This window comes from Magnolia sinica, chromosome 1 (genome assembly GCF_029962835.1).
Source record: "Magnolia sinica isolate HGM2019 chromosome 1, MsV1, whole genome shotgun sequence".
NCBI classification, from domain to species: Eukaryota; Viridiplantae; Streptophyta; class Magnoliopsida; order Magnoliales; family Magnoliaceae; genus Magnolia; species Magnolia sinica.
The window spans coordinates 50,975,941-50,987,500 of NC_080573.1; positions in this window are offsets into that span (position 1 = coordinate 50,975,941).

Below are 11,560 nucleotides of genomic sequence, written 5' to 3' on the forward strand. Positions count from 1 at the left end.
TCGAGTTCCGGTGAATTTGAGCAAGTATTTCACCGACTTCTCGGTTGGAATTGCCCGAGATCTAGGTAAATTCTTTTGATTATAAACATCCTTACCTCACACAGTCGTCGTATCAGTGAAATCCATGTTGAAGAAGAAGAAGAAGAGTGCATTGAAGTGAAACACAATTTATGGAGAAAAGCCTTTAAGATTCCATGTTTATGGATGCATCTAGTTTGAGGGAATGAACGTAACCTTGAGTAGGATGGAAGATGGTAAATGTATAATGATAGTATATGGAGATTCATTGGAGATTTAATGAAGAAAATGGGTAAAAAGAAGGAATATTTTGATACAGATGAGTTCTGACTTTTTTTAGGTGTGAGTGAAAGGAATGCAAATTATAAAGCAGGGGCATTTTGGTCTGATAAAAATGCGCCTATACATAAGGGTAATAGTTTGGTAAAGTAAGTTTGTAGGGGCAGAGAAAGGATAGTGGCTTAAAAGTGAGGCATATAATAAGAAAAAACTCAAATTCATCCTATCCAAATTGCCAAAACTGAGTCAATGCTGCTGAGTCCACTTGTAGATTTTTTGGTATCTTCATACTAAGTTGGAATGAATAGTTATAAATCTTTCTAAGATAGAAGTAGTTGTTATGGTTCCGGCCTTGCACCAGAGACACTCTAAAATTGAGTTATGACACAGTAGGCTACACTTAAGGGTGTTGAAAATTCTTTATGGTCTGAAAGTGCTTGTCACAAAATGTATCAATACCATGCCTAGGATTTGAAATCCATCTGATCAAAATGCATTAAAGAGAAAAATAAAAAATATGCTCACAACAATTGAAAGGAAATACAAACTTATATTCTCTTTGAATGAAGTACATTATGCAAAAGGAAAATGCATCCAATCTTTGGATGCCTCCAACACCAATGTTGGAAACTTTGGTGTTGGTGAGCCTTATCAAGATCCCATCAAAATTGGATGGCGATGAGAAGAGTGATCCACTTGCATGGACTAAACTTCCCTTTTATATGAAAAACTTCTCTCATAGGGCTTGAGCCCCTTCTAGAGATTATGTGTAAGACATGACCCAAGTGCATGTGTGTGTGTGCATTTCTTTTCTCTTAGTCCCACGGTCCTACCGGTCGAAAACTGGTCACCCGCGGCCCTCGGATAGTGTTTGCGGTCATCTTCAAGTCCGGTCATGTTGACCCGACCCGGATTGACCTGAAACTAACACCATCTTGTTCGCATCATCATTGCGGTTTTGATGTCGCGTCCCGTGCGTCTATCCGATGTGTAGATCATAAGTTGTGGAAATTTTATTTCTAGCCCTTTGATCATGATCATGTGGCCCACCTAAAGAGATATGCACGTTTTCCCAAGATGGCCTACCCATTTACTCAAATTCCAATACACACTACCCACACCACCTAAGATTTCATCTCCACACTACCCACATCCTTAACACTACCCATCCCTAGTCTATAGCGACCATTTAGGTCTTCTTTTACTAGCTCATGATGAGCTCTCTACCCAAGCCACCATTCCCTAGAGAGAAACCATCATGGTTACTCTTTTCTAGCCATTTGTAATGATGGATTTTCTACAACACCCCTCTCTCTCTTCTCTCCCTCTCATTTCTCCCTTCTCTCTTTTCATTCTCTCCCTAGCAAGAGGGTGGGACGTCCCCACCATCCTCTCATATTTCAGCCCCCTTCTCCTCCATTTCCCCTCAATCCATCCATCCCAATCCCATCTTAACCATTAATCTTGCATCCTTGGAGCATTAGAAGCCTAGAGTTAGAGTTTTGGTGGAGATCAAGAGGTGAGCGTTCCTCTAGATGTACAATTCTGATTTCAATAGTCTAGATCTTCTCATTTCTCTATGACCGAGGTGTAGGGCTCACCAACCAATGGTGGAGATCCTACACAATCCCTTGGATGTGATTAAATGGCCTATCTTATGCATGCATGATCCATGCATGGGTTTTCTCTTTTATGGACCCCATCATGGTAGTATCCTTTGATTTCATAGCATGATGGGTCATCTAGACCTTAGAATCATGGTGGGGATGGCATCCCAACCATTCATCTTGATCTTTAGTCATACATGTGCTAGGTCCATGATGTAAATTGCATATCAATGTTGATGTGTGGTGTGATTGTTCTTGGGAGGGCTCAATAGTGGCAGAGCCCTTTCCCTATGGCTGAAATGTTCTTCTTCTCTCTCCCTCTCTCTCTTATTTTTGATAATGATATGTGTGGCCCACTTGGTAGGCCTGGGACATCCAGAAAATCCAATAATGGTGGGAGGCCCCTACCACCCATTTCTTGATTTGGGGTGTCTTATTTGCTGCATATTTGATGCATGCAAAGTGTTTTGGCTTGAGGCCTTGATCTGGACATTTATGGGGCCCACTAAGGAAGGTCACACCACCCTTGATTTGATGCATATGTCCAGATATGGGTTGATATGTCCAACCATATATGGCTGTCCAGAAATTCTGGACTGTTTTTCTTGGACTGATATTACTGATTTTTGGCATGGGATTTAACCATGTATTTGATCCCTTTTCTCCCTGATGTGGGGTGTCTTTTGGAGGAGTGGACCCCACCTTGGAGTATGTAGAACCCCACCTCCATTTGTCCATCTAAATGCACCCAAAAGTGCAAGCCCATAGGAGTGGACGGTCCACCTTGTTGGACCGTCCAGCCATGCTGGTTGAGTGGTGGGTCCCTTTTGTGGACCCTACTTTGCTGTATTTTTCAGGGAAAATGTTGGCCACTCATTCCTTCCCTTCTAGGCAAGTCAAGGCCCACCCTAATGGGTGTACATTGGAGTGGACAACAACATTGTTATGCAACAAATTTTATCTTCCAACCTTGTTGTCCATGTGTTTGTTTTATGTTTTGCTTGGGTTTGTGGCTTCCTTCTTAGCCCACCTTGTGGCCCATCATGTTGGGACCCATCTTTGGGGTGTGGGCTACCATCTTTCCATCCAAATTTTGGGGTTTTGTTGCTGGACTGGCAGCCATAGCTGGACGTTCCAACTAGGATGGCGTCCAGCCATGGCTAGCTGTCCCAACCCCAAATGGCCCACCTTGATGTATGTGAGGCCCACTTTGATGATTTTAAGGGCAACCGTCCAAGCTGGGATGCCCAACCCTATTGGGCTGCTATTGGACACCTAGTCCAGCAGCTGGCCCACCTGATATATGTGTTATATGCACCCCTCCTATCTAGTGGGACCCACTATATCATGTGTGGGTTAGTAGGGAACAAAATATTTATATAATTAAATTATTGCTAGATTCCAGTAGGCCCAGAAAGTGGATGGGCAAGAATTTCAGCAATATGCCCAAAGTTGTTCCCATAATTGTAAGTTTTGGGGTATCATGGCCCACCAGATTTGGGGATGTTTGCACACACATCTTGCCCTATTTCGTATCATGCTTTGGGCTTAATTAGTGCACATTTGAGGCCCACCCCAATTAGGTTTTATTGGGTCCATATTTTTAGCTAATTGTTTGACTTTTTAGGCCTTATTGGGCTGGAACTTTCTTAATAGGCCCATTGGACCTTTGGGCCTATATTTACTATATTATTATGATGGGTTTGTGGGCCAAATTACACAAGTTGTTGGGCCTTTGATTGCCCACTAAATTAACCTTGTACTTAGGTTAAGTTGTAAGGCCCGATTCACTTGATTTAAGCTTAAGGATTTAACCATATGGTTGGAATAACAGGCTACCCATTAGGCCCACCACAATATGTGGGTTTGTGACCCCTATGTTTGGTCCCAACCTTGCTTATGGGCCCACAATATTGATTATGAGTTAGGCTTTGTATGATTGTCCACTAGGCCCATGTATTGATATAGGCCTTAGGCCTTGATTCGCATTTGATTTTAGGCGAGTTACCTCTTGGAACCAGTTGAGGTTGGATGTCCTCCTTGGTGATCCTAAGGTAGGCTCATGGGTTCTCTATAGGTGGTTAAAGGTCCACCATAGACCCTTGCTAGGACCGTTTATCCTTTCAGGCTTGTGTCTTGTTCTCCTTAGCTTTGTGGGCTAACCCAAACTATTGGGCCCCCACTAGAGGATGTTCCCTTAGAGGATCTATCTAAGTGCTTAGTCTTGATCCCTCCTTGGGAAGGAGGAGTGTATTCTATGTCATCATCACCGTATGGCCCACCTATTTCACCCTTATGACCCATATGCATCATTGCGTAGTTGGATTACATTAGTGTGGGGTCATTGGGTTGGTATGATAGAGGGATGGAGTTTTCCCCTCTTGTGCACTTTGAGTGCTTGGAGCTAGTGCATGATTGGTATACGTGATTCATGCATCTGGCATCGCATCTCATGGGCATTATCGCCCTTGCTTCACTAGGGCTTTGCCTCCACAAGTATTTTCGTGGATTGTATGTGGACACCGAAAATATATTATTTGAGCATTTGGGGTGCATAGGATATCTCTAGGTGAAAGCTCCTAAACCTTTAAGGTACCTAGAACACACCTCAACGCCTTAACCGAGTGGACATTATTAGTGCCCGAGTGCCTTACACCGTTAGGCTGCGTCTCCCATTATTGTGTAGTCAGTTGAGATGGGATGTGGCCTTATGTGCTTGAGTGAGTGGGCATTTCTAAGCTGAATTTGACCAGCTCGTGAGTGGGTTCGCTACTTTCGAGCCTCGCTAATGATTGGTTGTCCACAGGCGGATAGTGAGGTCTCCTACACTCGTTTGACTGTGCGGGTCTGTAAAGCGGCAGTCGTCCTGCAATGTATTTGACCCCAGTGGATTCCTTATTATGGAGCTGTACTTAATATGTGGATTGAATATGAGGACCGACATTACTTCACATTGCATTGGCATTGGCTCTATAAGCCTCATGTTGCATCGCCTTGACATAGCTTTCACTACTCATGTATTACATTGCATAGCCTTGGTACAACTTACCGCATTCATAGCTTAGCCTCGGTATAGCAAGTGGCATTGGTATCATTCTTGTTTCCTTCTGCATTCTCCCCTATCTTCTTCTGAGCACCATTATCACACACCTTCACCGCCCTCTAAGCTTTCTATAAGCTTATGCATGATTGATGCATGCAGGTGATTTTAGGTCAGTGCAGTAGCGGTCGGGGCATTAAATTGGAGCATGATGAGAACCAGTTATAGAATTTTCTCTTTCTGATCATATGTATGTCCTTTTGAACCTTATGTAACTATAAAAGTTTAAATTCTTAGTGGATTTTGTAGTGTGTTCATTGGTTTATTTTCAAATTTTGCTTGTTATGATCTTGGGTATGCTCTATTAGATTGGAATTGTGATATGGTAATCCTCCTTATGGAACCCATGATCAGAATCTTGCCTCAGGAGCCGAGAATGGGGTGCTACGGAGGCTGTTATGGCCAGAACCGGCTATCAGGTTCCTTGTAAATCCGATCACAGAGTCTGGGGCGTGACGTTATGCTTCGAGGCACATAGGGTGTGTGCAGCATATACCATTTTTCACACACATGCACATTATGTGAGATGGGTTGAAGTCCAGGTTCAGTGTAAGCTTTAAGTTTTTAATGAGTTTTTTAAACATTAAAATACTTTAAATTTGTAATTTTTTTTCTTAATTCCTTTAATCATTTCTAGTTGTTTTCTAATTGTTACAGAGATAGAGAGGGAGTCCTTGCTCCCTTTATTAACCTAAGCAAGGGTAAACCAAAGATGCAAAAATAATCTTTGTATCCTCTCTCTCTCTCTCTCTCTCTCTCTCTCTCTCTCTCTCTCTCCAATCTTTCTAAATTCTTGTGCAACTAGTATCCACCATAGATTGTTGGGTATGATCTGGCAGTGCAATCGGAGTTTGAGCTGCACTTAATGTGATGGGTCGATTGATCCTAAGGACTTTCTACCTCAACCATTGTACTTGTATGAGGTGGACCTAGCCCCAAAGATAGTGACCCGATCATGCTCGGATCTACATGTTTCCATCCATTTGTAACTCAACAAGCCCATACATCCTCTGGTCAATTAAGAGAAATTCTTGTGCAACTAGTGTTCACCATAAATTGTTGGGTCTGATCTAGTGGTACAATCCGAGTCTGAGCTACACTTATGTGATGGGTCGATTGATCCTAAGAGGTCTTTTTTTGCCACAACCATTGTACTTGTGTGAGGTGGACCTAGCCCCAAAGATAGTCATCTAGTCATGCTCGGCTCTACAATCTTCCAACCGTTTGTAACTCAACTACACTCTCTGGTCAATTAGGAGAAATTTAAGGTTTACAAGTCCAAAGTAAAATAATAATAATAATAAATGAATTAGATATAAGATAAAAATCCTTAGAAGCGACAAAGGTGTTAAATGCACCTCTCAAATCTTCTTTGACTTTTAAATACAATGGTATAATTAGACAAGTAAAAACACATTACTCTCCCCAACAAAATGGAGTTGCTAAAAGGGAGGGGAAAAGACCCTAATGGAATGGTAAAAGTTGTGTTGATTATTTCAGGGCTTCGCAATAATATATATGTGATCAGAAAAGCTTTCTTGCATGTGTTTTACATACTTAATAGAATTCCCTATCTAAAAATTAATAAAACGCTATACAACGTATGGAAGGGCAATACCCTTTATTTCCAACACCTCTAAGCATTGGGGTGTCTAGCGTATGTCAAAATGACGAACAAAAAAAAAGATATAGGTTTGAATACATGACTTGAAAATGTATGTGTATAGGATAACCAAACAACAGTTCATACAAATTCATAGACTTAGAATCCAAATGAGTTGTCACTAAACAACACAAAAGTTTGTCCTAGAAGAAGTAAAAGAGTTAGGACCGCAACCAACTTTGGACTATGAGGTTTACAATTTAAAAGGAGATCTTGAAACTTATAATGAAACTATGACTTCATTCAATACTTCATGTTGGAAGGAAATCATTAATGATAAAATTGACTCAATTGTTTTTAATGATACATGGTTCTGGTCAATTTACATCTAGGTACAAAGATCTTGCAATCTAAATGAATCTTTAAAAAGAAATGTAGATCAAACAACTATATAGAGAAGTATAAAGCTAGTTTAGTCGTTAAAGGATATAGAAGGAAGGAGTAGATGTTTTTGACACATTTACTTGTCTCTTGATTAACATCAATTCAAATGCTTATAACCATACTTGTAATCCATACACTACCAAAAAAAGATCGTATGCTACGGATCATGCAAATTTTTAGCTACAGATATACACCGTAGCCCTATTACTACAGCTTAAAACCGTAGCTAAAAGTGAGAAAACCGTAGCTAAAAGCCAATGCCAACACATGTACCTATAACATGTGCCAGCCCCATAAGGGACTCTATGAGGCCCATTAAAATGTGTGCTCCATCTAATACCTATCTGTTTTCAAAGATTATTTTAGGCAAGAGCCTACAAAAGGAAGTAGATCGAAGGCTCAAGTGGACCACATGGTAGGAAACACTGGAGATTATATACATACCATTGATTGATGGTGTGGTTCAATTAGACCTTCGATTTGCCTAGATTTTGGGGCCATTTTATATTTTAAAAAATTACAAAATTAATGGACAGAGTGGATATATCAAATGCATCACGATGGACCCCACAAAGCCCTCGATAGGACCACCCGTCCAGAACCCGTCAGACTTGTGCGAATGCGGAGGGGCAGTGAAGGATGGCATAATGGCTACGGCTATAAGGATTTTAGCTACAGTCTAAAACCATAGCAGAAAAAATGCGAAAACTCAGCCCACGCTGCCCTTTTTCTCCTTCCCCCTCTCACGAACTTTCTAAAATTTCATCTCTCCCTCCACTCCGAAAAAAAAAAAAAACCAAATCTGTGCCACTCTCTCTCTTGATCTCCTGTGCATCCATTTGCTCTCTCTCGATCTCCCGAACCCTCTCTTTCGAATACTCCCCTCTCACAAACCCCTCTTCTCTCCCTAACCATCCCCTCTCTCTCGATCTCACGAAGACTCCCCTCTCTCACGCCATAACCCGCGTCCATTTTAGGTATGCAAGACCGATTATCTTCTTCTTTCTCATTTGAATATTCATATTTGTCTTTTCTTTTTTTGTTGGAATTGGATTTGGGGTTTGAGGGGGTATTGATTAGATTGATTGGGGATTTGAGGGGGTTCAAAAATTTGGGGTTTGTGCTGATGCTTACGGTATTGAGCATGAATCTGGCCACGCCCCGAGGTACAGTCGAGATGGGAATGGCAACCACTGAAACCTTCTTAGGGTTTCTGTGGCCCCTATGAATGTTCGGTTGGGGGAGTTCAATCCCCTATTGGATCATATTCAATCCCTATGTATGTGTTTTAGATAAATTGCCTCACCATTAAAAGCTTCTTAGAGGTCAATTAAATGGTTGAAACAGATGTATGTCCACAGAGTTTACTCATAATGCTTTGGGCCATGGATTTGAAACCACTGGATTTGAAATCCTCCTATTGTTCTCAGTTTGGCTTATCTGGTTGAGAGTGTGTTGGCTGGATGTGGTGGCCCGGATCGTATTGGGTCTTCTTACTCTACCCTGTAGTTTTTTTTTTCCTTTTCCTATCTTTAGTTGTATGGCAGAGTATATGATAGGTGAGGCTTGGTGTTTTTGTGGTGGTTAGATATCTTATGGAGTTGCTGAATTTTAGAGCTAGGACATGCATACTTTCCTCTCTATTTTAGGCTTGGTGTTTTTGAGTAGGCATGTGGGTATTGAGTGCGAAAAAGATTGCCAATCCTCAGGACACGGGTACTGTAAGGGCCAGTTACTAGTTTCTATTGATACCTAAAATCATGTGAAAATACCTCCCTAACAATCTCACAAATTTCCTTGTTGCCCACTTAGTACAACTATTCTAAATAACTAACAACTCTAGAGTTCAAAATTCTTATAGACCTATATCGCAAGCCCTGAGGAAGGGCTATCCATCACCCTTACTGTTACCTGAATACTTAAGGATATGAGTATGATAGTTGGGTACTCAACTACTCAGTAACCAAGTTGCCATGAGTAGAATTTCACAGATCTTGGTCCAATGTTAAATTTAGATGAAAACTAAGTAAGATTTGTATCCTCAAGTTCAAGCTGCAATGTTAGATTTTGACTCAGGATTAGGATTGAACACTTGAAGGAAATTTGAGGGATTGGAATTGTAATCAAGTTATAATGACTGATTGATGTCAAGCATTTAGAAGTACACATACATCTCTTTGAGAACAACCTACAGGGCTTAAATTTGATAAGAATATATATATATATATATATACATTTTTGCTAACAAGGTGTGATTTTAAGACTAAATTTTAGCAAGTTCAGAAAACGTAAACAAAATCTTCTTCACTAAGAATGGAGAAGCAATTAGATATATGGGTTGCTACTTGTCTAAAGAAACTACCAAGAGAGAGAAAATTACATGAACAAGAAATTACCTATGGAATGTTGTCAAACCGTAGGACATGATCAGATAGAGTTGAGCCCAGAAACACGTCACCCCCAATTGCAATTCCTGCAGAGAAGTCAATGCATATCTAGAATTTATAAGAGCCTTAGATTCATGCACAAAACGGTAGCTCAAATATAAAAGCAAAATAATATTAGTCGTGCTGATATAGATACCTTCACATATTCCATCTGTTACATGTGCAATTGTGCTGTACAATTCATTTGACATTCCGGGTCTGATTGTTTTGCCAACCATAGACTTTAACCAGAAGTTCATTACATGGGACACCGAAAGGCAATGTGTTTCAATTTATGGTTATAAGCAGTAGTTGGGGAGAAAGAAAAACAATGGCCAGCATAGGATAGAGGGTTTTGAGTTTGAAAACATCCCAAATTGAGTATAAAGGTATCTCTGAATGCAAATTGACTAGTCTGTCCCAAAAATAAAAGGAAAAAGATTACCATTTCTGACCATTTCTTAATTAAATCCCAATGCTAACATCAAGTGGTGCTTTCATTACATTACTTACCATTTCTTAATTAAATTGAAACACAGCAGATTTTTGGAAACAATTGATGATCAAGGCCGAGACTCACATAATGGCTGGTCTAGAGAATGATGGAACCTTTCTAGTATAATCAGAATCCTCCAAAATGTGTATTAGATTATAATTGTGATTCATTGCAGTAGTGCATTCCAACGCACCCCAAGTAAGTTTCTTTACTGACATGTAATCTTTATGTATTTCATTGTTTAGTGGTTACCCTGATTGTATATATATCTTTCATCTGTGTGTGTGTGTGTGTGTACACATGCATTCACATGAAAATTCTTAGATTTGACAGAGGCATCATTATCAGGTGCAACAATATCCATTTTAGCAACACTTGCAATGATGTTTCTGAATGGTATGTTTTAATTGTACCTTTTCTTCTCAAGTAATTAACAATATTTATAGATCGATACATGCTTCATTCTTCTTGCCTTCAAGCTTCAATCTAATGCTTTATTGATCACTTCGTTTGTTTATCCTTACAAGCACCACATGTAGGATTTGGGACTGGATTTTGAACTGTTTGGGGCTGGCTTGTTAGGCCATTACTATTCAAAATTTTAATTTGCTAAGCCCAGCTTTTAGATGATGGCCTGTTTACACCCTTAACTATTCAAATGAAGCAGATACAGACTCTATTTCAACTTTGAGACTAGGGATGGAGTGCAAAAGGTGAGAACAGTGATATCTTGCCAAGTGACCCAACTATCATTTCCCTAACAATTTAAAAATCATATAACACTTGTGGGGCATGTTCAGTGCCTAGTCATTGGTTTTCTAAACATGGTTGATTAGACTTGCTTAATAACTCTGGATGAATGTGGCACTCCATTTTGCAGATCATATGTCTTTTCGTTTATATTGAGGAGAACCATGGAAGGTAATTGGCTTTTCAGTTTCTGAGCAGTGTGTGTTTGTGGTGCTTTAAGCATTCCTTTTGATATGTTTGTGGTGCTTTTCAGTTTCTTTTCCCATATTTTCTACTTATTACTTGATTATGTACTTAAGTTACATGAGTTTGTGTTTGTTTGGAAAAGAAAAGCTCTTTTGAATAATTCTAATGTCATAATCTAGTTTGCCAAACTCAATTTATGGATCTGACAGGATTCAAATCCAAGCTGCCAAACTCAATTTATGGATCTCAATGCAGATGTCTTATGGGCCACAAATTTTGGTGAGGTTGTTATATTAAACGTAAGGCGTGTTTGGATGCAAGGCATGCTCAGTTGAATTGAACTAAAGGAAACAAAGAACAATGGAAAAAAAAAATATTGAATCAAGTATGATTATTCTAATTTGAATGAGGTTGCCATTGCATATCATGTATTTTAATTCAGACTCAAAATCATCTGAATTTGCAGTTTCGGCCTTTTTCCCTCTAGCAGTGTGCTTATTACTCATTTTTTGTCAAAGCGAATGCTTTTTTGAATTTGAATGAAATTAAGGGCCTGCTTCCCACCTAAATGTAACTAAATGGCGATTTCGACTACTACCCGTTTAACATATTCATCTTCTTTTTCTTTTTTCTTTTTGCATGCTTCAGGCG